Source organism: Pipistrellus kuhlii, unplaced genomic scaffold (genome assembly GCF_014108245.1).
Source record: "Pipistrellus kuhlii isolate mPipKuh1 unplaced genomic scaffold, mPipKuh1.p scaffold_m20_p_1, whole genome shotgun sequence".
NCBI classification, from domain to species: Eukaryota; Metazoa; Chordata; class Mammalia; order Chiroptera; family Vespertilionidae; genus Pipistrellus; species Pipistrellus kuhlii.
In genome coordinates, this window is record NW_023425404.1 from 14,452,294 (window position 1) to 14,478,677 (window position 26,384).

Here is a 26,384-nt window from a genome sequence, read left to right on the forward strand (position 1 = left end):
CTTTAAAGGTCAGGAGGGAAGTTGGAAACAGATGGGGCGAGGGAGGTAAAGTTCTTTCTGCAGGACCCTCACGCTCCCCTCCCCCCCAATCCCTCCTGAGATGAGAGCGCACCCCTACATCTCACTGTCCCCGGACCTCGGGGAGAGAAATAAACCAGCCGTTGCACCGGGCTGCTCTCCTCTCTATCTCGCGGTTCACCCTCCCGGCCCGGCCCCGCCAGCTCAGCCTCCCAAGCGCTCACCCAGGTGGCTGGAAGGAAAGGCTCTCCCGCGGAGACCACGGCGGCAGCGAGGTGGGCGCAGCCACCCCAGCGGGGCGCGGGGGTCCCCCGGCCTCTCCCGCGGGCGCCGGGCGGAGAGCGGCGCGGCTCGGGGCGCCTAGGTGCGCGCGCGCACGCACACTCGCCCCCGCGCACACTCGCCCCCGCCGGGCTGCGGTGCCGGCGCGCCACCGGATCGGAAATAAAACTTTGACCGCCCGGGGTCCCGCTCCGGGTGCCAGACCCGAGCTCCGGCCAGAAGGCCGTGGGAGGCTGTCAACAGTCACACGCACACGCGCACACACACACACACACACGCACACACACCACTTCCCTGGCCGGATCTGGGGCGCGGGGGCCACTTACCGCTGGGCCCGGCCTCCGGGGCCGCCGCGCGTCCCGGGCGGGTCCGCCGCGCGCCCTCCCTGGGGAGAAAGAGAAACCGCGGGCCGTCGGCGCGCGCCCCTCTGCGGAGAGGGGCCGGCGGCGAGGCTGGGTCGGGCGGGCGCGGAGCTGAGGGGCCTCCAGGGGAGGCGAGGGGCGAATCAGCCCAACTCCCGAGCCAGGCTCCGAGCGGGGGGGACCCGGAATGCAGACTGGAGCGCAGCCGGCGGGGGCGGGGTAGGGGTGGGGGGGCGCGTTCCCGGTGGAGTAGGGGGCGGAGGTGCCCGGTCCCCGAGCATCAACTATTGTCTGGGCGCATGGGTCCCGGCTCGCGCCGCCTCCGAAGCTCGGCGCCCCCCATCCCGCCCGCCTGCCCTCGGGAGATCTAGGAGCCGAGGGGGCGGCCGGCGCGGGAAACGAGCGCGGGTGTCTGGGGGCCCGAGGTTCCGAGGTCCTAGGTGGGCGCCGGGGACGGGGAGGTGCGTGCCGAGTGGGGGAGGGGACAGGTAACTGCAGGCGGGGGTGGGAAGGCCGGAGAAGACCGGCGGCGGCGGGAGGAAATAGGAAGGGAGCCACGGAGGCAGGAGGGGATGGATTGGGGGCCGGGGGCGGCCTCTCAAGTCCAGACCTGGCCCTCCCCGGGGGCCCTTCTCCCGGGCACTCAGCGCCACACTGACTTTCGCTCACTCGCTCACGCCCGCACTGAACTCGTTCACAAAGTTGCCGGCGGTGGAGGCGCCGAACTCGCCCTTCCCGTCTCCTCCCCTCCCCTCCCCGCCCCATTCCTCCCCCTCCCTCCCCTCCCTCACACCCTCCCTCCCTCCCCGGTCGCGGTGAGATCACCGCGGAGCTGCTCGGCTCTGCGCGCAAATCTCGCGAGAAAAGCGGCAGCTCTGCCCCGCCGCCGCCACCGCCGCCGGGGGAAGTGGTAGGAGTTGGGGGAAGGGGGGGGCGGGAGCCGGATCGCGGAACTCCTAGTTGCCATGACGACGGCGAAGCCCTGCAGAGAAGAGGCAGCCAACGTGGGTGCAGTTTTCTACCCGCCTCCTCCATTGCCCGACCCCTAACGGTGGGGAAAGGGAGGACTGGAAGCGGCGGGGGGGGGGGATGGGATTTTTTAAGCTCCTCAGAGAGGAAATCTGGAGAAGACCAGCGTCCCGATAGCTGGCCACCTCTGGCAATGAAGGCTAATGGTGTTTTGTTTTGTTTTGTTTTGTTTTGTTTTGTTTTTAAGAGGTTCTGAGGTAGATTTGTGCCTAAAAAGTATGCGCATAGCTGTATCCTTCTATTTCTTTCTGTCTTACATATATTCCGTTTTTCGATCACCCCGTCTAATATCATCCCTCAACCTCCACCCACTCCATTCCCCCCCTCTCTCTTCCCTCCCCACCCGCCTGTCCACCCCTCCGTGCAGCCGCCGCCACCCCCAGCCTAGGCTCCTTGAGGATCTGCCTGACTCATCTTTGCATTCTTAGCGCTCCCACAGGCTTGGTGCACATTAGGTATTTGCTTAATGTCGGGGTGAGGGGTGGGAGGTGAACGCATCAATCTGTGCCTGCCCTAGTCCTTTTCTTTCACCCTACCCTGGAAAAGTGCCTACGCTTAGAATGCAAGTTTTCACTCCACAGTTGCGTTTTTCATCCCACTAAACTAACCTCCCAGTTCCGTTCGCACAGAATGTGTCTGTTTTTAATCGTTATAATTCCTCCATTTTTGTTTCATAAAAACCATAATCACCATGGGAGGGGGGACATTTTATTTTAATCACTAAGCTCCTCCAGGCTCCTTTTGTACCTACTCCAAAAATGCTGTTAAGGATGAACATGAAATCTTTTCCAATCCAGTTTTTTCTTTTTTAATTTTAGAAATTTTTCTTTGGGGGTTTTATATACCCACTGCCTAAATAAAATAGATACTATAAGTAGAAGTTAAGTTTAAACTTTCAATATCAAAATGAAGGAGTAAAAATTGATTTCATGGTATCTGAATTAGATATTTCTCTCCTTTCTCTAAAATCAATAATAAAAGTTAAGGGGAAAAAAACTTTAAAGAATGTATTATATCCCTATTTACATCAATATGGGGAACCATTACTGAACCCACTAGAACTGGAAACCTAAAAAAGTACATTAATCCAGCCAGTGTGGCACAGTGGTTGAGCATCAACCTATGAACCAGTAGGCCATGGTCCAATTCCCAATCAGGGGACATGCGGGTAGTGGCTCTGTCCCCAGTTTGGGGAGTGCAGGAAGCAGCAGATCCACGATTCTCTCTCATCATTGATGTTTCTCTCTCCCCTTGCCTCCCCCTTTCTTCCTCTCTGAAATAAATAAATAATAAATAAATAAATAAATAAATAATTTTTTTTAAGTACATCAAGTCTCTTTTAGGTTACATGCAAGCTTAAATGCTATGTGGATGAAAGTTTTTAGATTAGAAATCTAGTGATAATGGTGATAAAAAGCTCTAGACAAAGTCAGGAAACTAGCATATCACTAATAATTGACGCTCCTGGAGAAGTCATTTAATCTTTCTGATTTTTCACTTGCAAAATGAGGAGTAGACCAGATGTTAGGGTATTACAACTTTAAAAATCTATAGCTCTTAGGCTTAGGAAAAGTTCCAATAAATAACAGGTATTTTCCTTTTACATCAAACAATAAAAAACAACAACAACACAACTGTTTCATTTTGTAGGTCAGCTTCACACAGTTTAGCTACATGTTGACAAGTTCTCTTTTCTCAAGTATAAAAATAACAAAAATATTGACCATGGTACAGTAATTTCAAAGAGAATCCATTGTTCCTGGTTTGCTTTCACACTAACTCAAAACAGATTCCTTGTTATTTAATAAATATGCCAGCTCAAACCAAAGACCCAAACTGAATATATCCATACCTTCACCAAAATAATTTTAAGAAGAAAGGAGGGAGGGGCGTAAGGAAGTATGGTGTTTTATTTGTTTTTTAATTGGTTTTTAGAGTTGGGGAGAGAGAAACATCCACGTGAGAGTAAAACATCCATTGGCTGCCTCCTGCATGCCCCCCACGGGGGATGGAGCCGGCAAGCCAGGCATGTGCCCTGATCAGGACTATAACTGGCAATGTATGGGTCCCAGATGACACCCAACCCTCTGAGCCACACTGGCCAGGGCCAGACTGGTATTGTTAGTATCAAAATTTTACACACATGGGGAGCATCACCCTCAAGCTATTGATCTGTTCTAAGGAAGCATCTTTCATAGCATAGCAGACAGCCAGTTGTTCATATGCTCTGGCTCAACTTTTAACATCATTTTGCCCTTCAAGGACAGTTGCCAATCTATATCCACCAGATAGTACAGTTTCAGGGCCACCTGTTTTATGGCTCCCAGAGAGCCGTTTGATACATTTCAAATAATTGATCCAAGTGCTGGCCAAATCTATTAACTTTATTCAGTGCTTCTTATGAGGCTCAAGAGATGGGTATTGGCATCAAGTTACAAAAATAACTTCCCTAACCTTCAGGCAAAGTAGAATAGTAGGAACTGTTCCAGAGAAAAACTGCTCTTTCAGGACTACTGTTTATCCCTCATGGTGGCAGAACTTTCACTAATATTTCTGGAGGAAATAAAAGGCAAAAATCCACCAACGTTAAGGTTCCAACTGCACATTTTCTGGGTCAGGGACTCTTGTATCCTCCCCAACCTTCCAGAAGTACCAAAATAACCGACAAGGGGCAGCAGAAGAGGGAAATGAAGAGTAGAGAGTTTTCCAAGCACAGATTAGATCTCAACCACCTTCTTGTCTGCTCTCTCCCTTGGCTCATCTGTCTGTGCACAGCCCCTCCACACACAGCTAAGGAATGTGTAACATTTCTTAGTGATAAGGTGAGCATCCAGTCATTTACCATCTTACATCCGGTCAGCTGAATTAATTTCCCTCTGGTTATTCACTTCTATTTGACAACACACCCTAGCATATCCAATATGAAAAGAATTTTGACACCGAGGCCTACCAAGCAAGGAAAATTGATATCTTTTAATAATATAAACATCAATTCACAACTACATGTTTTGCTATTAAAATGTGGTTTGCCCATCCTATTATCATAAGGCTAGAGGCCTGGTGCACAAATTCGTGCGTGAAGGAGAATCCAACATGGCTGCTTGGGTAGGCAACTAGCCGCAGCCGCACACAACAATTTCAACAAAATACAACTAAAATATAAAATGGACATTACCCAGAACTACAGGAAAGTCGACTGACTGGAAATTCTACAACAAGAAGCAAGGAGAAAACCAGAAGGAAGCGCGGAGGAGCTGTAAAAGTCCAAGGTACGGAGACACGCGGCGCGCGCGGAGAGGACAGAGCCAGAGAGGAGGGAGGCCGAGTGCCTGGCTGGCGGTCCCAAGTGGGAAGGAGAGAAAAGCTCCGACTGTGCTGGGCCCAGCTCCAACTGCTCTGAACCCCAATTCTAGGCCAGACCCCGGGGACCCAGGCTCATCCATAGGGAGCCGGGCTGTAAGGGAAGCAGCGAAAGGAGGTCCCGGAGGCGCGCACACTGCGCGCAGAGAAGGGCCAGCCGGCTGTGCCGCGGGATTGCCCTGACGGGAAGGAGACAGGGGCTCCAGACTGCTCTGAACACCACCTCCAATTCCACTACCAACTGAACTGAACCCCAATACCGGACTCATTGGGGGAGAGCATAGACAGTTTGGCAGCAGGCGAAAATCGAGGGCACCTTTCTCTCAGAGGAGCTCGCAACAAGTACTAAAGGACCCTGAGTCTCAGGAGTGGCATAGGGCGGGGCTGACAGAAGCCAAGGCTGTAGGCTCCACCCTGAAACCCCGCCCCATCAGGAAAGCTGCCAGCGAAAATGCCTAAACCAAATAGATCACAAACGAAAAAAATGGAGGACAAAAAGCGACTGGATATAGAGTTCAAAACCATACTTCTAAGGTTGTTCAAGAATCTCCTAGAAAAGGCCGATAAAATAAACAAGACCTATGAGGATATGAAAAGGGATCAACTAGAAATAATAAGGGATCAACAAGAAATAATACATTGTCTGAAATAAAAAATATTTTATGGAGACCTAAAAACAGAATGGAAGATCGCAAGAATCAAGTCAAAGATTTGGAACATAAAGAGCCAGAAGACACTCCTCCGCAGACGCAAGAAGGCCAGAGAATCCAGAAAGTTGAAGATAATGTAAGAAACCTCTGGGACAACTTCAAGCGAACCAACATCAGAATTATGGGGGTCCCAGAAGATGAGAGAGAGCAAGATATCAAAAACATACTGAAAGAAATAGTGACAGAAAACTTTCCCCACCTGGTGAAAGAATTAGACTTACAAGTCCAGGAAGCACACAGAACTCCAAACAAAAGGAATCCTAAGAGGACCACACCAAGACAAATCATAATTAAGATTCCAAGAGCAAAAGACAAAGAGAGAATATTAAAAGAAGCAAGAGCAAAGAAGGTAGTTACCTATAAAGGAGCACCTATACGATTGTCAGCTGGTTTCTCAACAGAAACCATGCAGGCCAGACGGGAATGGCAAGAAATATTCAAGGTGATGAATAGCAAGAACCTACAGCCAAAGATAATCTATCCAGCAAAGCTATCACTTAGATTCGAAGGTCAGATAAAGAGCTTCACTAATAAAAAAAAGCTAAAGGAGTTCATCACCACCAAACCAGAATTATATGAATTGCTGAAGGGGGTTCTTTCAGAAGAGAAAGTAAATAAAGATAAAAATTATGAACAACAAATACGTAACTATCAACAAATGAATCTAAAAACCAAGGAAACTAAATATATATATATATATATATATATATATATATATATATGGAACAATATTAACTGTTGAATATAATAGAATCAGAGGTATGGAAGGGGAGTGAACTGTTTATTCTTGGGGAAAAGGGGAGAGGGGGATGTGGGAAGAAACTGAACATAAACTGTGCACCTATGGATGAGAACAAGGGGGGGTGGGGAAAGGGCAGAGGGTGGGGTGAGAAGGGGGGGGGAAGGAACATTTGTAATAATATGAACAATAAAAATTTATTTAAAAAAATAAGAAAAATAAAAATAAATAAATAAAAAATAAAAAAATTCGTGCGTGAGTGGGATCCCTCTGTGTGGCTGCAGGGATCAAGCCAAAACCCACTGTCCAAAGCTCCGACCTGCTGTTCCCACTCATCCCAGCCCCACCGTGCCTGCTGTGGGCTCATGGGCTCATGCCCAATCAGTCCCAATACGAGAGGCTCACGCTGCTGCAGGAGCACTCGCCAGCCATCAGCCCTGCATCTGGTGCCCTCCCAAGGGGAGTGGCCTGTGGGATCAGGCTGAAACTGGTTCTCCGACATTCCCCAAGGGGTCCCAGATTGTGAGAGGGGGCAGGCCAGGCTGAGGGATCCCACCAGTGCACTATGGATCAGACCAGGGAGGGGCCATGGGAGGGCTCTAGGATGTGTTCTGCTCATCTCGCTCAGCCCTAATCAGCCAGACCCCAGCAGCAAGCTAACCTACTGGTCGGAGAATCTACCCTACCCCCCTGATGGTCAATGCACATCATAGCGATTGGTTGACCAGTCAACTGTCTGCCCCCTGGTGGTCAGTGCACAACATAGCGAGCAGTTGAGCAGCTTCAGCACATCATTAGCATATTATACTTTGGTTGGTTGGTTGGTTGGTTGTTCTGATGTTGGTGTATTTGCATATTACCCTTTTATTATATAGGATAAGAATTTCTTGTTAGTGGCTATACATCTACAAGGCATTATTAACTAATACTCAGGGGAAAAAATGACTCTTAACTATTAAAAAAAAATTGCCTCCAAATTATCAAAGATTAAATTAGCCGAAACCGGTTTGGCTCAGTGAATAGAGCGTCAGCCTGTGGTCTGAAAGGTCCTGGGTTCGATACCAGTCAAGGGCATGTACCCTGGGTATGGGCACATCCCCAGTAGGGGGTATGCAAGAGGCAGCTGATGGATGTTTCTCATTGATGTTTCTAACTCTCTACCCCTCTCTCTTCCTCTCTGTAAAAAATCAATAAAATATATATTTTTAAAAGATTAAATTATACCCAATGTTGTTTTAATTTTTTAGCCCTCTGTGTTTAACTCTGCTTACCTGAATGCTACATTTCTTAAAACAATTCATTCTCCTATCTTCCTAACAGTATTTATTACATTTTTAAAACATCAACTACTTTATAACCAATTAACATTCCTTAGCAAAGATACTACACTTTCTTGTTCACTCTCCCACTTTTGTAAAGGACTATTTCATACCTTCTCCTCTCCATCAAACCTCCAGCTTATTTCTCACAGCTTATGGTCCTGCTTTTCTTTTTTAAATATATATTTTATTGACTTCAGAATGAGGAAAGAGAGGGAAAGAAGGATAGAAACATCAATGATGAAAGAATCATTGGTCAGCTGCCTCCTGCATACCTCCTACTGGGGAGTGAACCCGAAACCCTGAAACCCAGGCATGTGTCCTGAGCAGGAATTGAGCCATGACTTCCTGGTTCATAGGTCAATGTTCAACCACAGTCCCACTGGTCCTGAGTTTCTTTCACTGGTATAATAAAAGCAATCAGAAGAGAACTTAGCACACACTCCCTCTCTACCACTCTGCCTGCATCTGTCTGCATGTACCCTTCTGTCCTGTTGCTCACAGTGAGTGCTCAGTGCTCATGGCGAAGGTTAACCTGTCTCCCTGGGTGCTAGTCCCATTCCCCTCTGACTCAGGGACATGGATTCAGGAAATTGTCCCTCTCTCTCTTGCATCAGGAGAACTTCCCTCTCCATTGAATTCTTTTAAGAGCTTACAATCATTCTGTAACGCTTTTCATGGTTAAAAAAAAAAAAAAATTAGATTTTATGTCTCCCTTCACTTTATCACTGAAATCTTCAAAAAACTTTCCACGCCTGCTTTCATGTATTCAATTCCTCTCCCCCCCCCCCCCCCCCCCCCCATTCTCTTGAGTCTACTCTGAGCAGCCTTTCAGGCCCACCACTCCAGGGAAAGGATCACTTCTCAAGGTCCTTAGTGACTGACTCGTCACTAAATCCAGTGGTCAATTCCCACCCCGACCTCAACCTACAGTTCAGTGGGAGGGAAGAAGTTGACCACTCTCATCCTTGAAACTCTTTCTTCACACAGCAGCTGCTCAGAGTAAACTCAAGAGAATGGGAGGAGAGGAATTGACTACATGAAAGCAGGTGTGAAATTTTATTTGAAGATTTCAGTGATAAAGTGAAGGGAGACATGGAATCTAAAAAACGTTTGTTTTTTATCATGAAAAGTGTTACAGCATGGTTGTTAGCTCTTAAAAGGATTCAGTGGAGAGGGAATTTTTCCTGATGCAAGAGAGAGGGACAATTTCCTGAATGCGTGTCCCTGAGTCAGAGGAGAATGGGACTAGTACACAGGGAGACAGGTTAACCTTCTCCATGAGCACTGACCATGCACTGTGAGCAACAGGACAGAAGGGTACATGCAGACAGATGCAGGCAGAGTGGGAGAGAGGGAGTGTGTGCTAAGTTCTCTTCTGATAGCTGAGCAGCCCTGGAAGGCCTTGGGGCAGAGAAGTGACCGAGACTCCTTATCTCACTCAGAGAAAAAGCCAAAGTTTCCGGTCTGCTCTAGAGATCTGTATATTATCTCTGCCGCCTATCTAGAGCTCTGGTCTCATCTCCCTCCTCCCACCCTCCCCCTCTCCACCCCAGCCACACTGGTTTCTCTCTGTTCCCTGGAAATACCAGGCACTCTCCTGCTTCCAGACCTTGCCTTTATTGTGCCTCTATGGCTCATTCTCTGAGTTCCCTTGGGTGTCTGTTCAAAGGTCACTGTGTTAGTCATTTGCCTGCTTGCTCTCTGGCACCCTCTCTTCTCCTTTCCATATCTTGCAAGGAGCCTGACATCCCCCCCACCCCACCCTGGGTAGTGTTTCCCAGGCTCCCCTCTCAGGAGCTCACTGCTGGGTTTAGCCTTTGAGAATATTTTCTCAATGTGTAAACTTTGTAAATCTCTAATGTCTAGCATAGTTCCAATCACAAGCAAGACACTCACTACATTTGTGGAATAAACGAATGAAGTTTAATAGCAAGTAGAATCAGAGCTCCCATCCTGACAGGTGGTGAAATCACTTAACTGGCTTTACCCGACGACGTCAGAAAGGGAAAAACACACCTTGCTATTAGAAGCCTCCTTGAGCTTTTTGAGCCGTGAAGATACAGGAGCCCAGTGCAGGGAGACAACTCAGGGTGCAGGCATCAATGTCAGCAATAACAATAGGGGCTTTGTGAGACAGGTCGAGGATTTGGGCCTTATTCTGAAGGCAATAAGAAGAAGCCATTTGAAGGATTTCAGCCAGGCAGAAATATATTCAAATTTGTGTTGAGTAGGGATAGCACACTTAAAACATGAGCTTTTGAAATTCATCAGTCAGAGAAGAAGTCAGAAGTAGAGTCGTAAATGTAGGAGCCAGGAGCTTATCGTCACTGACATATTTTTGCATTTTTGCTAACATTTTAATTAAAAAGTCCCTCACAAATTTTCTTTCCTTCTCCTAGGTATCTTCTTTTGGAATATTCCATTGAGCTATAGTACAAGCCATTCCTGGTTTTCTGACGATTTTCTTATTAATATGTGCTCAATAAACATCCCATGGCTTACTAGTCCTTTTATTTTTAAATTTTAAATCCTCACTTGATATGTTTGGATGTTTTATTATTATTATTATTATTATTATTATTATTATTATTGATTTGAGAGAGGGGAGAGAGAGAGAGAGAGAGAGAGAGGTAGAGAGAGGTGAGAAACATCCATTAGTTGACTACCTCACTTACCTATCCTGACCAGGGGTCAAACCCACAACCCAGTTATGTGCCCTAACTGGGAATCAAACCCACATCCTTTTAGTGTATGGGACAACGTTCCCACCAACTGAGCCACCTGGCCAGGACACCAATCCTTTTGACCTTTTTCTATATAGGCACCAGCACATACAAGTCCTGCTTTGATTTTTAAAGAATTATCTGAACCACTTAAAAATATTTTTATTCATCCCTCCACTAGTATTTCCTTTCAGGGAGTTCTTTGCACTGTTTAAAATAACTTGAATATTTTCCTAGGAGCTGGAATTTTCTTCCCAAGTAACCTTCCTTTCATCAGGTTTCATAGTTGAGAATGTGTCAGGGAAGGAAGGTGGGGGAAAAGATCTCTCTCCACTCCCTTGTCTTTTTTAAATCCCTCGAAATGAGAAGAGGCTTGCTCATGACTTAGAAGTGGTGGGCTGAGGCCTTCTAGAGCCATCTGGTTAGTTCCATTGCCAGCCTGGATCCAGGCGGCATTCATGAGAACTGGGAGCTGCAGGGTGCTGGCATGACAGCTGCCTCATGGCATCAGGGAGAGCGCAGCGCGAAGTCTGCAGGAGAAACCAAACCTTGCATGTTCCTGAGTGCAGGAAACATGTAATGAGGCTGTCTGTTCATGGGCATACCAGGGAGCACAACTAGAATCGTAAAACCTTCAGAGCCTCTATTTGAGGAAAAAGAGGGGAAAATGAATATGTTGATACTTACTATATATTTTAGGACTGTAACACAGCTCAGCCCTCACCCTGAATTTTTACAAATCACTTTTCAGAAATTAAAGCTTTTGAAAGTCTCTTTCCATTTTATTATTTCTTTTCACTTGGAGGGTAGTGATGTGTTTATCTACTTCACATCAGGTATGAGAAATGGCCAATGCCAGGGCATGTAATTTTTTATATATCCTACAGATACACCAAGAAAATACCACCCAGTGGCATGGAAGAAATGATCTGGCTTGGGTTTCTGGACTCAAACTCAACCAGCTCAACTCTAACTTTAATAAAGTTATTTAATCTTTCTGGACTTCTCTGTCTTTAAATGAAATAGAAGACGAAGGGCCATCTTTTAGACAAAATATTTGTATGTTGCCATCTTTCAGGGACCTACATAGTCAGGATTCTGAGATCTGACAAAGAAAGTTTCCTGAATCTCCCTCCATTCCTATCACCTCTTCTGCCCCCTTCCCATGCGTCCATTCCACAAACCCATCTCAGACATCAAGGGCAGCCATTAGTCATGCTAGTGGGGTGGAGAGGGGTGGACACTCACGGTCAATTCTCAGTCACCTCCTTCCTGAAGAGCTCTCCTGGTGGCTGTGGTTGGTGTTGCTACAATGGATCTCCATCATTGCTTATGGCATGGCCAGCCTAAACTAGCTGCTGTAGTGGCAGTGGAATGCTTGGGACCACTGCACCCAACTGCTCCCACCTCTCCTAGTGTGGCTCCCAAGCTACTGGATCCCTGGGCTGCTGGGCAGTTACACATCACTTGTTCCATACTTCCTCTAGAGGGCAGCACAAATCACAGTCCCTGCCAAGTAGTTGGCTTGTAGAATTCATTCTAATCCCCCTAGCCTGGATAGATATTCTGGGAACAAGAACAAAAGTGTCACACCCACTGGTCTTCACCTGAAGTCATTTCTGCATGGTGAAATCAGCCCTGGCCTGATATCCCATTTCCATCTCCATGCTTACTAACTATGTGGTTTTGGGGAAAGTTATTGAACCTCTCTAAGGTTCAGTTTTCATACCTTCAAAATAATTAATAATAATAGATTTTTAAAACATGTGGTTGTTTTGAAGATTAAGTAAGACAACACATGTTTTTTTAGATTCTGTGGATCGGCTGCCTAAAGGCCATCCACACCCCTTTTTCTCTCGCCCTCCTTCTTTCCAGTCTTTCTCGAAGCCCCCAGAACTAGTTTATACAGAACAAGGACTTCATTCTAAATATTATGAGTTCCAACAGATTCCCAGGAATAGAAATGTAATACCATCCAACCTCTGTCCATCACTCATGTGCCCCTCTCTCTGTAATTGCCTCTCTAGCATTCTTCTCTCCTTCTGTAGAATGCTTTCCTGAACTCTTTTGGTCCACATAGGGAAAATGCCTCCTGGGTTCATTCCGAACTCAAACATCTTCTGAGTTTACAAAATCCCCGGAGAGAAAAGGACCTGTCTGACCAGCTCTGGATCAGGTGCCTGACTCTAGACCGGTCAGCTGTGACCAAGAGTCCAGGCCATGTTGTCTAAAATGGCGCAGAGGGACCATGACAAGTCTGCGAGGGTGGCAGCTTCCAGAGAAGAGGAACAGCAGGCAGCAATAAATGCGGAGGGTGGAGGAGTTACATAAGAGGTATAAGACTAGGTTTTAGCCCTTACGGAGATTATCATGTAGTTGGGGAACATTAAGAAACATCAAGTCTTTAGTTAAAATTGATTTTGAGCCCTGGCCAGTGTGGCTCATTTGTTTTGAGCATCATCCCGTACACCAAAAGGCTGCTGGTTTGATTCCCGATAGGGCATGCTGGAGACAATCAATCAGTGTTCTGCTCTCACGTAGATGTTTCTCTCTCTCCTTTCCTCTCTCTTTAAAAATCAATAAAAAATCGTTCTTAAAAATAGATTTTGATGGTGAAGGAAATAATGTTTTTAAAAACAACTCCAAAAACGATCAACAGTGGTAGAAGAAATGTTGTGCTTCTTTAGGTCTAATCAGTGAAGCCCAATGCAGTGCTGGGTGTGGCATTTGAGCATTGCCCTTCCTTCAGCATTGGAGGAGAATAAATAAAAGCACTTATTCAACATAAAAGGCGGCAGGAAACAGGCCTAGTCAGAGAGGGGAAGCATTTAAAGTGGGAATGGATCTATCTGCCCTGGGCAAAAATTAATGGAATGAAGCCAGGAAGGGGGATTTACTATTCACATGAAAGAGGTTACAAAATAAGGCCGGATTAAGTAGCATAATTAGAGGCTATGAAAAAGAGATCAAGAATTTTGGCTCTATGAAGCCAGTAGATCTTGGACCAGTGGTAAAGAAGATGGAAGGGGCAGGGGGCATTCCTGGAGGCATACGGTGAACAAAGGAACTCAGGTTGGAGTGAACGCGCAAGGGAGCACAGAGCAGCGGTCCTTAAACTGTGGGATGCACAGCGAAAGCACCCCGAGTGCCTGTAAGATGCAGATTCCTGGGCTCCTGGTGCAGAGATTCCCGTGTAGTTGGTCTGGAGTGGGTGTGAGTACTAGACAAGTTTAAGAAGCACCTCAGGGGTTGTGCCTCGGGGGGTCTGCGGAGCACAGTTTGAGAAGCACAGGGGTCTACACAGGTGCTGCCTCATAGGCAAAAGAAATGGCTTTTCCTTTTGAGCCTGTGTTCCCTCCGTGACAGCAGCTACCAGACTATGACGTCTCTTCTGCTGGCCCAGGAGAGCTGCTTTCAGCCAGTGCCATCGTGGCAACCTCCTAGGCTCCTTCAGGCCTCCAGCCTCAGAGGGGCCCCTGCATCACCAGCTGATGTGACCATCGCACAGCCTGTCACGGTGAGGCAGTGACACCAGCTCATGATGCAGCAGAAGCTGTCTGGATGCTGCATCCTTCTTGGTCAATGTTGCTATTATTTCTCCCTAACTCAATCACTTGTCTTCCATGATCTAACCACAGTTAATATTTGATATGAACTTAATAATCAGCATTTGTATAATAGTAAAAGAGTGTTTTTTTATCTTAACTTTTTAAAAAATATATATGTTGTTTTTATCTTAACTTTTTAAAAAGGGGTTGTTTGTTTTTATTTATTTTTATTTATTTTTAAATATATTTTATTGATTTTTTTACAGAGAGGAAAAAGAAAGGGATAGAGAGTTAGAAACATCGATGAGAAAGAATCATCGATTAGAATCGGACCTGGGACCTTCCAGTCCACAGGCTGACACTCTATCCACTGAGCCAAACTGGTTTTGGTGGTTGTTTGTTTTTAAAAAGGAAAAGTTATTATCCTAAACTTCTCAAGAGTTGATATTATTTATTAACCAGTTGTCTTTTTTTTTTTTTTCCCTAAGCCACTTTTTATCTCCTCTCCTGTAATTCAACCCACATAATTTCTACTAGGGTATTATTTTACAATAAGAAACAGAGTTAAGAATAAGTCAAATCATTTTGAAGGTGTTGGGACTGAAACTAAGGTTTCTGAACACCCACCCAAGGGTTTTTCTTATTAAGGCATTATCTTGTCATTATTTTATTCTTCCGTTGTTCTCTTCAGTTGTTTTCAGAAAAAAATTTAAATGTTAATCAGATGTCTTCCAGTCACTTGAACCAGAAATCAAAGTACACACATATAATTAGATCTTCTTCCTTCTCTGCTCAAACTTATATATATGTGCACACATACACACACACACACACACACACACACACAGAAATGGCACACTGTCACTCCTGCCATATTTTATTGTTCAAACAATTGCATCTCTGCCTGTGCAGTAAAAGAGAGGAATAGTAGAGTATGTGGCCATGTTTAATCCATCACAGAGGTTCTGCACCAAATGCTTGTAGAACGTGTCATAAGGTCCGGGCCCAGTGGAAGACTCTGGGAGCACAAAGGAGAGCTCACTCACTCTCTGCGACCAACAAGCCAGAGCACCAAGGAGAAGCTGTTATGTTTATATTTCCTACTCACGATCCTTCAGGAACTCTCCAAGACAATAAATCAGTGAAATCAGGAGTGAATTTTAGAAGGAGATCATGTTAAAAGTAAAAGAGAAAAAAACCCCATTGTCTAATAATCTCCAGTTGCTCATAATTCAAATGTTTATTTATCTAAGAATACCTGGTGTTACAAATGAATTGTGGTGTGCAGCTGAAGCTTGAACTGTTAAAGGGCAACTAAATGACAGAGATAACTTCTTTGAGGAACAGAGCCTGCGCATGCTAAGAAGACATTGGAGTCGGTTCTCGGAGATAGTGGGATAAATTCTAAATGATTTTAGTTCTCATCTGCAAGGCAAGTGGTTAGGCCAGCTATCATCCTTGGTAAACCTGTCAATCACAAGTCAGAGAGAGCTCACTCTTGTCAAGACTGTTAGGATCATAAAAGAAAGGCAGAAAAATCACGCATCTCCTTGGTGAAGAGGGAAGATAATGTTCCTAGTTCAGCACCTTCCAGCTAGGATGCTGCCTCGTCATAAAGCAGAGCTGCTAGGCATGAAGCCACTTAGTTTAACAGACTGACATGTCACAGTTGGTTAGGGTCTGAGATTTCTAGCAAGATTCTAGAATAATATGGTTAGAATAGAATAGGATATTGTATTCATAAAGCAAAAATATAATAAAGATTTTTACTGTGAAGCAACTGGTTTAGATTCTGCTTTTTAGGGATGTTTCCTGAGGGACGTGGCCATCCAATTACCAATGTACAAGCTGTTCCCCGAATGCCATGTTCTTTTGGGTCTCAGGGCTTTGCCCATGTTGCTTTCTCACTGGAACACCTGAGTGGTATGGGAAAAGGGAAAGGAAAACCTGAGAAGGTGACTAAAGAAGTGGTCCCAGGAAGACAACATGTTTTCCTAACAGAGATGCAGATTACAACTGCTATTGTTTAGACTGGAGAGAGATCAATGAGGACCCACATGATGAAAAAAGGCCTTTTTTTTTTTTTTAGGGTGTATAATCTTTCGCTAATTAGAGATGTTGAAGATTTCATGCTGGCAAAACAGCACAGGTAAGAAATGGATGTGGTTCGGGCCAGTGGTTTTTATGTACCTACTCTACGGCAGGCATTGGCTGCTAATGAACAAAGAATGGGACAAGGACACACTCAGGAGACCTTGAGGCAATCAGCCCAGTACCAGTGTCTCTGGGTGATTGAAGAATTTTGGGAGAGAGGGTTAGCAACATAGGCATGGCCAAGTTAGGAAGAAGCTTGAGCCCTCTACTGAAGTCTTCGAAATCAGTATTCCTCATTCTAGAAGTAGGAGTTTCTCTATTTGCTGCAAAGAACTCTTGTTTTTTAAAAATATATTTTATTGATTTTTTTACAGAGAGGAGGAGAGAGGGATAGAGAACTAGAAACGTCGATGAGAGAGAAACATCGACCAGTTGCCTCTTGCACAGCCCGTATCGGGGATGTGCCCGCAACCAAGGCACATGCCCTTGACCGGAATCGAACCCGGGACCTTTCAGTCCGCAGACCGACGCTCTACCACTGAGCCAAACCGGTTTCGACATAATTTATATTTGAAATCAAATACCTAATGTTCTTGGTACCAGTCCCTGTACCCATAGACTTCTTATTCTTACATATTTGCTGATTTAGACATGATATGAACTGTGTATTGTCCAATGATTTAAAAATATCATTTGTTTTCTTAGATGATTATGAAATTAGGAGTAAACTATTTCATATGTTGTGTTTTTCTAAATCACATTATTAAACTATTTAGTTTACTTCAGGAAGATGAGGCTAGGAGAAGGAAGAATAAATAATATCTATAAAGTAGACTCCTGAAATGGAATATAATGGTAATTCCCTATCTTCTCTCTACTTTCCCCTGGTATAGTAGGGGTGAAGTACATAGACTGCTTCACCTACTGTGGGAATATGCCTTCCATGTACAAACATTCTTGCTGCTACAATTTTCTTACTTCAACCATTTCTTCCATGACATGCTTTCTAATGTTTCAACAATATTTGGCTAATCTTAGATATTATCCATCTTAAAACATGGTCTTCTAATCTAGAGCAAATAACTCAGATGAGATGTGATTAGACCATGTCACAAGTTTGATCTCCCAAACAAAATTACAAAGCTCTCAAGCCGAAGTCATTGTCATTCTCCTCTCTGGGACCCTCAGCCCACCCCAAACACATATCAGTTTCCATCTTCTGCCACATGCACACTTAGCCCCAGTTTCTGAATGTGATAGTGGTTAGGATTTCCATCTACATTGTGAGTGGAGTATTAGTTAGGAATGCTTTCCATTGTGAATAATGGAATTCTATCAATAGCTTAAACAAAGGGATTTATAATCCTATCTAATAAAGAGGGAATGTGAAAATTGGCCATCACGCCATCAGAAAGATGGCAGCGTCCATTGTCACAAGATGGTGGTGCTTAGTCCCCTCAGCCCTGCCAGAGTCCCACAGTCCTTTCAGCCCAGCCAGGGGGGTGGCAAGCACACGGTATGTCCAGATCTGCCCTCAGCTCCCCAGCCACTCAGGGCTGGCCCGAGGCACAAGCAAGCCTCAAATGGAGGCTGCCCAGCCACCCAGGGCTGCCTGAGGCTCAGGTAACCAGGGCTGACCAGCTTGCGTAGTCAGCAGTGGCAGCAGCAGAGGTGTGATGGGGGCATTGCCTACCCCTGATCGCCAGGTCACCTCCTGCCCCTAAGGGCTCCCAGACTGTGAGAGGGGGCAGGCCGGGCTGAGAGGCCCCCCTGCAGTGCATGAATTTTCAGGCATCAGGCCTCTAGTTATTGTATAATAGCAGATGAAATCAAAGTTGCTCCTGGCATTATTTTAGTGGCCAATGACAGCAGGGCTGGCATCTCTTAGACTCTATTAGCGTTTTCTTCCTAGTTACAAGTACAGGCAAGTCAGGGGGGAAAGGGAGTGAAGGCTAGGTCTGTTCTATTCCTTTTAAAGGAAAAACAAATGCTTTCCCAATGACATCTTCAGCAAACTTCCCCATTGTCTCATTGACTACACTTGGGTCATATAGCACTTACTGCTGCAAGGGAGTCCAGGAAGTTAAAGAACATGACTGATATGACTAGCTTAGACTGTTCACAGTCCATTGCCTGGAGCTGGGTACATCGCTGTCCAGAAACAAGGAAAGAAAGGGAAAGGTCCTGGATATCAGAGAATGGTGGCATATGAAATTCATGTGGCCCTGTATTTAATATCTACATTGCTTGGCGATGAAATTAGTCTTTGGGCAGGCATATACACATCCAGCTACAGCCTCCCTCCTTACTCTATTGGTATCTATTCATTTCTTGCTAGAACTAAAGTCCAGCAACAAATAGAAGCCATGAATTCAGCTAATGCCTGCCAAACTCTCACTCTGGATCCTGCAACCAGTTATAACTTTCATCAATATCTACAGATATCCCTGATCTTGGACACAGACTTGACCCTTAAGGATTAGAGCTTTTTGTTGCTTTTTAATATCTGCTTCATCTCCCATTTTACCTTTCCAATTCAGACTTCTTGATTTTGGACATGGGCCTGGACTGGGATTTGGTCTTGGCTGGTGTTAGCTCAAATCCTCTTCCTAACTGGGAACTCCCAGCATGCCTTGAAGCTCAAGCCACATTGTTTATGACACATAAATAGATTACTAAATAAATTCTTGTTGAATTGCTTTGAATATTTAAATTCCCAGGATGTCAACTGCTGTTACTAACAGCAATTGCCATCTGTCAGAAATGCTATTAAGGAAGTGACCTCATTCAGTGAAGATTTGTAAGTAAACTTCAATTTATTAGGCAATATGGTCAAAGATAAATGAAGTTCCATTTTTAAGAGAGGAACTTTTGAAAGTTTTGAATAATGAACCACAACAATCAGAAAGTGATAAAACAGGACAAGTCTGAATATGGGTTGATTTTGTGCTGTATGGCCAATCTTCCCTGAATATTTGATGACTAAACTTTCAGATAAAAGAAGCAAAAGCAGAAAGTCAGAAGACTTGGAAATATGATAACATCATGTACGAATCCTGATATCTATATTCCAGGAAGGTGTCTCATCTAAAGAGTGAAAATACTTTCTTTTACCCAGATAATGAGAATTATTTAACCTACAATTTTTTCTATAGCTCAGAGCTAAGAATAATACGTAAGCAAAATATAACCACATTTCCTGAGTCTTGGTGTCTATGCATCCCCATAATCCTGCAAAGCTTTTTATTTTTTGTGTTTTTAAAATTATATATTATATATAGAATTTATATATAGAATTCTATATAAAATTATATATAGAATTTAGCCCTGAGGAGAAATCAGGAGCCAACATTGTTTAATCCTAATGTTAATTGTTTAATCCTTCTCCTTCTTTTATATATATATAAAATCTATTGAAAGGCATCTAAAAGTCTTTTTACAAAAGATAAAGGTGTTTTTGTTTTTATTTTTGTTGTGATTGTTTTGGTTTGAAGAGGAACAGCTCAAAGGAGTAGCAGTTAATCAGTTCCTGGTATACAAATTTTTTGTGATCTAGCTTTTTATAAAACGTAGTTTATTAGAATTACTATAAGTAAATAGGTAGATCATATCTGACTTTCACATGATGTCATTTGGGCATTTAACATCGTTTGGCAAGATTTAAATGGCAATAACATCAAGGCTGAGCTCTCTGACAAGAGCTTGCACTGTAGACATTGTGTGTATGTTTCTAGCTGTGGGGCGCTTCACAGGCTGTGGTTTCTGGGCATGCCTATGTCAGGGATGATCTTTGATCATAAAAGTTCAGAACTCCAACTACTTTTCTTATTGTCTCGAGGGTCTCCTGACCTCTTAAGGTAGAACCAAATTTTCTTTCGGGGAAATTTAAGTAATTGAATGAATGTTTACATAAGGTCTCAGAGTACCATCCACTGACCAGGCATGCCAACTCTGATTGGCTTGTAGTGGCTGTGAGCACTGTGTTGCAAGGGTTCTGAGATTTCATCCAGATTCAATGGGAAAGATGTTCAGTGTCATTAATACTACCTGTCGGGGAATGGAAGGGAAGTTAGATTATAGTTGTTTGTTTTAAAATTCTCATCTGATGATATTTTTCCATTGATTTGTAGAGAGAGTGGAAGCAAAAGGGAAAAACAAAGAGACATATCAATGTGAGAGAAACACATTGATTAGTTGCCTCCTGCAAGAGCCTCAACCAGAGCCCTGGCCGAGGAGGAGTCTCCAAATGAGGTACGTGCCCTTGACCAGAATTGAACCTGGGACCCTTTGGTCTGCAGGCTGATGCTCTATCCACTGAGCCAAATAGGCTAGGGCAAGTTGGTCCTTTGTGCTCTGAAGAAACTGATGTAGCAAATATGATAACATTACGTATAATCCTGATATCTGAATGAGTTGTTTAATATTGATCATTTGAAATCTGAAGAAATATTAGCTGAAGGCAGGAGTTTGGAGTGTATCCCACCTAATAGAGAATTGTTCTCTCGCTGCTAATTAGATGTTAGGAGAAGCTGCACATGGAGCCTACTCTTGTTTCATGGATTGTGCAATCAGAATAGAACAGGGCATCTGTCCTCCTGTTTGCAGGGCCTGAGGAATGGCATCCTACTCATCTAACAGTTATTAATAACTGAGTACATGCTAGGCAGATTAGGCTTTGCAAATATTACCATATTTTAATATATTATCACATTTAATCCTCATGTCAACCATTTTCCAGGTGAGAAAACAGAAGCTCGAAAAGGCTCCATAACTCTCCTAAGGTCACAGAAATAGTAAGGGGCACAGCTGAGACTGAAATCCAGGCAGTCAACTTCTAGAGCTTGTACCCTTAAGTCCTACAGTATCTGTAACTGCAGACCAAACCAAATCAAACAGCTGTTGGTTGAAGGGGCAAGGACCAGGACATAGTCTAGTTTTATAATATTTGAGCCAGACGTAAGATGCTCAAAAGTTATTCTCTCCACTGTGATTCTAGAAATACTATTTTACTACAATACAATTTTGGTTCACCTGGATTTCCGTTGTCCTTGTCTGGCAAGGCCACCCCAATGACATGGATGGGAAGTATTAGCAAAAAAGTTCTATGTAAGTCATGCCATTGTCAATCATATCTCCTTTGAAACACGCCCAGAGAATTGGTTATTTAAGGGAATCTATTGGCAAATGCTCTCCCTGAAAATGAAAAATCTTCTTGTAATGAAAATAATCAGCCCATGTTCTGTTTTACAAGTCTGATTTTTTTTTTTTTTTCCTAATTCCAGATTTTTTTTCTTGGCAGATGGGAGGTGTTTGGTTTGAGTGGGGAGAATTTAGCCCTGAGGAGAAATCAGGAGCCAAAAGCAGAAGCTCATTTGCTTTTTTAATCCTTCTCCTTCTTAAATCTAGGGGGTAAGGTGGGATTTAGGCCAGGAATGGGCATCACTGCATTGGACTTGGGTTTCTCTGCCTGGGTGGTTACTGTCCCCACGCCAGGGGACAGGTGCCTTGCCCAGCAAGACTCCCCACAGTGGACGCCATTGAAGCCTGGTGAGCACAGAAAACCAGCATCTGGAAGGCCAGCATCATTCAGTTTGGGGTAAAGATCAAGGAAATGAGAGAAACATGTTCATCAGTTCTTTACGGGAGGCCAAGGAGATCCTGTGTAACTTCACAAATTCACCCAAGGGTGAACTATCAACAACAACAACAACAACAACAACAACAAAAGTTCAATGACCCTTTCTCATACAGCCTTCATCTTGGGAATCTTGACGGGACTCTTCTCAGGAATGTGAGTTTTCCTGGATTTATCTCTGTGTACTTACCTGATTTACAAAGCCATTTCAAATTGTGAAAACTCTGGGGCCGTGTATAAGAAAGGAGAGGGAAGATGCAAAACCCAGACTAAAACCTGTGCTCAGCTGCGCCAGCTGCTTTATGAATCTTCATTTATTATTATTTAAATTGTTTTAAAAGCTGGGAAAAAATGCTTCTTGGTCTATATATAGATCAATGCTTCTCAAACTCTTCAGCTGAAGTACCTTTAACCATAGCAGGGTTGAGCCATACACTCTGCTCCTGTCCCCTTCAGCCTGCGCTCTCTCTCTCTCTCTCTCTCTCTCTCTCTCTCTCTCTCTCTCTCTCTCTCTCTCTTTCTCTCTCTCTCTCCTAAAGTCCCAGGGTCATAGAAGGAGCCTGCTCAAGAGCACATCTTCCCAGCTCTGGCCGGTGTGCTCAGTTGGTTGGAGTGTGGTCCTGTGCACCAAAAGGCGGTGGGTTTGGATGAGAAGAAATAAACCAAAGAACTTATACTGTATATTTATATGCATAGGCCATGGGCCTGGGCAATAGGGTGGTGAAGACCTAGAGGGTGGGGGAGGTAGGGGCTGGGAGGAGGGGACTAAATGGGAGGGGAATGGGAGCTACCTGTAATACTATCAACAATATAAAAATATATACATATATATTTTTAAATAACCCCAATAAATAAATAAATAAATGGAACAGCAATAACAAAAAGGTGGTGGGTTTGCTTCCCAGCCATGGCGCATACCCAGGTTGTAGGTTTGATCCTTGGTTGGGGTGTCTCAAGATCTGTTTTAAGAAAAAAAAGAAAAAGAAAAAATTCACAGATTTTGCACCCTTGCTTTGGTCCTGAGGTGTGAGTTACAAAGGGATACACTGAAGTCAGGTTAAGTTTAACTGATTCTGGTAAAGGCGGAGGAGACAGTAAAGGGAGAGGATGCGTGTAGCTTTAGCCTGGCAGAGGATGTGTAAAACACTGTTAACGTAAAAACATTCAAACCTGTAAAGAATTTTTGTGAGTTTATTTGAGCCAAACTGTTGACAATTGCCGGGAAGCAGTATCTCAATCGATTGGGATAGTGCTCCGGAGAATGGCGGGTTACATCTGTACTTATACATTGCAACCAAAGGAGGGGATGTAAGTGGGTTACATGAAATCCATTGGTGATAGATTAGAGAAGGGGGAAAAAGCAGAGGGGCAGAGGTGGGAACTTTGGGATTGGATGAAAAGTAAAATGATAGACACATACTTAGATGGGTGTAGGATAGCCAACAGACAATAATTAACATGATAACTATGAAGGAATTTGTGGCATCTGTCCTGGAGCCCAGGCACATTAGGTTGTGCCCCAAGGGGTCCAGAAAAAAAAAGGGATGTTGTAAGTTACCAGACATTTCAAGAATATGTTATCGTCAATGCAAAAAGACAGATAAGCTCAGTTAAGGTAAAGGCTGACCTTGTCAGGGAAGATTCCAGCCTAGGATGTAACTGCCCACCATAACTGCTTTTAGTTAAAGTTTAATTTCAAACCATCTTTTGTGGTGACTTCAGGCCTCTGAGTTTGCAAGACCACCATGCAGGCCTTTCCTGAGCTTGTCAGGTCAGCATGTGGTCTCAGTGTGAGTCACAAAAGGATACACTGATGTCAGGTTAAGTTGAACTGATTCTGGTAAACTTTACCAGAGGAGGCAGTAAAGGGAGAGGATGTGTGTAACACTAGCCTGGCGGAGGATGCGTAAAATACGAACGTCTTAAATGAGGGTTAAAAGGGGAGAATGCAGCACGCAGTGACTATGCCGCCATGGAACAATGTTTGTTAGAACGGTCAGCATGTACCACAGTGATATACCACATAGCCTAAGTGGGCAGTAGGCTATCCTATCCAGGTTTGTGTAAATACTTCCTAGGATGTTCATACAACAACGAAGTCACCTTGTGCATTTCTCAGAACCTATCCCTGTTGTTAATTGTGCATGATTATATTCAGAATCATAAATATAAAAGCAGGCCCTGGCCAGTAGCTCGGTTGGTGAGAGTGTCATTCCAATACGTCAACATGCTTTTCATACATGCTTTCTTCATAACCCTCTTTGTAAAAACACTTTTGTATTTATACTTAATTGATTTTTTTAGAGAGAGAGAGAAGAGAGAGAGAGAGAGAAACAGAAACATCAGTTTGTTGTTCCACTTATTTATGCTTTCATTTGTTGATTCTCATATGCTCGGGGATCGAATCCCACAACCTTAACTCTGTTCAGTGATCCTGTCGGTGGTGAGAGCACTGGAGTGTTATCCGAGTTCGTGGTGTATGTTGTGAGATGAAGCTGCGGCTTTTCCTGGAACCTCTCACAGTTGACTGACAGTCCCAGTCTGCCTCCTGGATCCCCCGTTGTGTTTGCTCTGAGGCCACATCCCCCAGGGCCACTCCCAGCAATGACTGAGCGTGGTGGGGGTACATTAGCACAGGCATGCTCCTGCGGATCCCAGTCTGGAGGGCTCCCCATCCCCTCGTCTAAATTCTCTTAGAACTAAGCTGCAGTCTGGGGCTCTTACTACCAGCCTCCTGCCTTCCCCTGTCCCTTTCACAGGTGTTCGACGTAGCACAGTGTCTGCAGGCTGTCCCGGCTACTCTGGTGTCCTTGCCTTTATTCCTCCGAAGAGGTTCCCGCCAAAATCTCTTGTGTGTCTGACCCCATATTGGTGTTTGCCTCTTGAAAGACCTGAACTAACCTAAAAGCAAGTGGGTGATTATAAGATATTCTAATTGGTAGGATTCTCAGTTTGAAAACAAAGAAGATTTAATTTAGAACAAATTAAATAAAAACCCTGTGACCTACATGTGAAATGAAAGTTTCTGTAGAAAGGCGTGAGGTATTTTATCTTTAAATACCAACCAAACTCCAGGATGGTCTCCAGAGTTCTGTCCTCTGGGTATTCCCGGCCTCCTGCAGTCCCCACCTCTCACCTGACCTGTGAGTGGGACTAGCTAGTGAGTGACAGAGTGTGACTCCCAAGGCTAGATCATAAAAATCATGGTGTTTCTGCCTTATTTGCTTGGATCACTTGCTCCGGGGAAGCCAGCTGCCACTCCATGAGGACATGTCAGCAGCCTTTGGAGAGGTCGATGTGGTGAAGGCCTGAGGTGTCCTGCCAGCAGCCAGCACCGGCGTGCAGATGGGGAGGGCACTACCTTGGAAGTGGATTGTGCAGCCCTGGCCAACATCAGGACTACGGCCGAAGTCTCAACCCCCAGGAGAGCTGCTCTTACTGGTATTAAGAGCCCGCGGAAACTGTTTAAAATCATAAATGTTTATTGTTGTAAACAGTTATGCTTTGGGGTAATTTACACAGTACTAGAAAACTAACATACTCTCTCTCTCTCTCTCTCTCTCTCTCTCTCTCTCTCTCTCAGACACACACACACACACACACACACACACACACACACACACACACTTTATAACTTTGTCCATTCACTGAAAGACATATTAATATAAGCATTGTTTCTCGTAGCAGGACTCCCTTGTGCTCAAACTAGCCTTGAAATACCATTTGGCCCTAAAAGGAGCCAGGTTTGTGATAGATCCTCCCTTCCCTCCACTGATGGACGGAGAATGACGTAAACTCCGCCTGCAGTCCGAACATTCCTGAGCACCTAACCAGGCACCTTATATGGACTGTACATTGAACTACCAAATCAGCACCTGCCAAATACCCTAAGGCCCTGATTCCTGAGTCCCTAGGTGCCTAATCATGTGTCTTACATGAAACCACCAATCAGCCTGTGCTGAGTGCCCTAAGCCCCATCCCTTTCCTTTCCTCCCCTCAAAAGGCACCTTCACCCCAGCACTGTCGCTCTTTCTCCTCTGGAAGGTAGCCGGCAGTGTCCTGGTCTCCTGGTCTCCTGGTCTCCAGCCCTCTGTTTCATCTTGCAGTTTGGCTTAGTGGGCAGAGCATCAGCCTGTGAACTGAGAGGTCCTGAGTTCGATTCCCGTCATGGGCATGTACCTCGATTGCAGGCCTGGGCCCTGGTCAGAGCAAGTGCAGAAGGCAACCAATCTCTCACATCACTATTTCTCTCAGTCTTTCCCTCTTTCTTCCGCTCTCTCTAAAAAGCAAGGGGAAAAATATCCTTGGGTGAGAAATAAATAAATTAATTAATGAAAGGAGCCAGGTTTCTTGGAGCAGTGATTTCAGATCCAGGGTAGGAAAGCTACAGCATGAACCAGAGCCTCTTATCATTTCAGCTAGCAGGAAAGCTACCAAAGACCACTAGGGCCCTCCCATAAGGACTTAGGAGTCAACTTCAAGGGTCTCTCACTTGCCCAAGGTGGGATGATTTGAGCTTCAGTAATGATAATGATAGCAATGGATTGAAATCTATCCAATAG

General features: G+C 44.7%; 1 protein-coding gene across 25 annotated transcripts in view; it reads right to left on the reverse strand.

Annotated features, from left to right (window-relative positions):
• SIPA1L1 (signal induced proliferation associated 1 like 1) overlaps positions 1-26,384 on the reverse strand; it is a 385,638-nt gene that overhangs the window by 309,129 nt on the left and 50,125 nt on the right. For 12 of the 25 annotated variants that reach the window (XM_036432516.2, XM_036432507.2, XM_036432501.2 and 9 more), the window contains exons 1-2: positions 1,273-1,377; positions 627-685 (exon numbers count right to left, since the gene is read on the reverse strand). The exons of 3 other annotated variants lie outside the window; for them this stretch is intronic. The gene's annotated coding sequence lies outside the window, so the exon portion shown is untranslated. Of the gene's footprint in view, positions 1-242; positions 354-626; positions 735-1,272; positions 1,379-26,384 lie in introns of those variants that run through there. 10 more of the 25 variants (XM_036432531.2, XM_045579159.1, XM_036432547.2 and 7 more) reach the window with 6 other exon arrangements.